Here is a 1,331-nt window from a genome sequence, read left to right as displayed (position 1 = left end):
TGGTGAATTTGTAATTCAGTTTTGTTGGTTAATGGAACTTACTATTTTTAGGTTGTTAGTTAGTTAATCATTGCTATAAATAGTAAGGCACTTGCATTGTAAAAACTAAGAATTCTTCTCCTCTCTTTGATCAATATACAGCACTATTATTCATTGAAATTACCTCTCAATCTCTTCTCAATTCCATTCTGTTCTTTCTTCTTCTTCTCTGCCATACCTTCTCTGTTTTTCACTCTGATTCTAACATATATGATAAGTAAATTTTAGAGTTAAAAATGATTTATATATTATTATTTGTATATATAAAATAAAATAATAATAATCTAACAAACATAGATAAAACAAAAATACATAACTTAGATTTGTTTCTTGTTACTATTAGTTGAATGTTATCATCTTAGTGCGAAGACTAATTTCACTAACAATTAAAACTTAATTAACAATTAAGAATTAAAAAATAGTTATTACTTATAAATGACAAAAAATTTAGGATGTTTTAGATAGTTTAGCTAAAATTTATATCATTACTAAACTCTCTTTGATTATGTGATTGCTGAAAATTTTGCACTCACCTAAACATGGGAAATTGTGCAAAATGTATATGATCGTGACTATGTTTTTTGTTTTTTTGTTTGGCCTTCAATTCATTGATCATGTAGGCCTCTCTATATAATGTAGTGGCTTTGTTTCACTCTCAACCTCATATTTAATGATCATGTCCATATCCATATCAATTATCAAGCTTCCTTTTTTCCTCTCGGGAGCATATCTACTGTCTCATAAAGTGTATCACTTTATGTGTTACTGTTTATGATTGGTTAAAAATATATTTAAATTAAAAATTTTATAATTATTTATTTTTCTGACTAATCATAAGCAATAACACATGAAGTGGTAGATATGCTCCCGAGAGATGTTAACACTATGAGTCATTCTGAATCAATAAAAATGTTTACACACAAAATATAAAAATAAAAAACTATATCCATAATAAACCGATAAGAATTAGAAAATTTAAGTGCAGGAATTTAAAGTAAAGAAACTATGAAACAAACTGAATATTCTGTGTTATGGAGTAACAAAAGGAAATTACCATTGAATGAGTGCACATCTATCTCCAATAATGAGTGTCATTTCATGTGTCATAAACTTGTAATTGATTGAAAAAATATATTTAAGTTAAAATTTAATTATTAAGTATTTTTCTGATCAATCATAATTTATGACACATAAAATGACATAAATTATAGGATAGAAGATATACTCTCAATTAAATAGGTATTCATACTACCAAAGTTATGCTCCTATACTCCTCTACCCAGACTCATAAA

This window comes from Lupinus angustifolius, chromosome LG06 (assembly GCF_001865875.1).
Source record: "Lupinus angustifolius cultivar Tanjil chromosome LG06, LupAngTanjil_v1.0, whole genome shotgun sequence".
In the NCBI taxonomy this organism is placed as follows: domain Eukaryota; kingdom Viridiplantae; phylum Streptophyta; class Magnoliopsida; order Fabales; family Fabaceae; genus Lupinus; species Lupinus angustifolius.
Note: the sequence above shows the minus strand (reverse complement) of the source record.